Raw genomic sequence first — 569 nt, 5'->3', positions numbered from 1 at the left:
AAGTCCTAACTCTATGATAACCTCTATCATTAGGAGCCTATTTGAATTTTTGTTTTCTATTACTATTAGTCTTATCTTATATCTATTTTTGAGTCTTGTTCTTAATTCATGATTAATAAAATTTAAGGTTCATGTCTTAAAGCTATGCATGTCCTATGAATCCATCACCTCTCTTAAATGAAAAATGCTTTAATCACAAAAGAACAAGAAGTACAGGATTTTGAATCCATCTTTGAAACTAGTTGAATTAGTTTGATGTGGTGACAATATTTTTTTGTTTTCTGAATGAATGCTTGAACAGTGCATATGTCTTTTGAATTTGTTGTTTTAAGAATGTTAAAATTGTTGGCTCTTGAAAGAATGATGGAAAAGGAGAACTGTTATTGAGGATCTGAAAAATCATCAAATTGATTCTTAAAGCAAGAAAAAGCAGTGAATACAAAATTCAAAAAAAAATTATACATATATATATATATAAAATAATAAATAAATAATAAAGTTGTGATCCAAGGTAAAAAGAGTGTGCTTAAGAACCCTGGACACCTCTAATTGGGGACTCTAGCAAAGCT

Source organism: Arachis duranensis, chromosome 1, assembly GCF_000817695.3.
Source record: "Arachis duranensis cultivar V14167 chromosome 1, aradu.V14167.gnm2.J7QH, whole genome shotgun sequence".
Taxonomy (NCBI): domain Eukaryota; kingdom Viridiplantae; phylum Streptophyta; class Magnoliopsida; order Fabales; family Fabaceae; genus Arachis; species Arachis duranensis.
Note: the sequence above shows the minus strand (reverse complement) of the source record.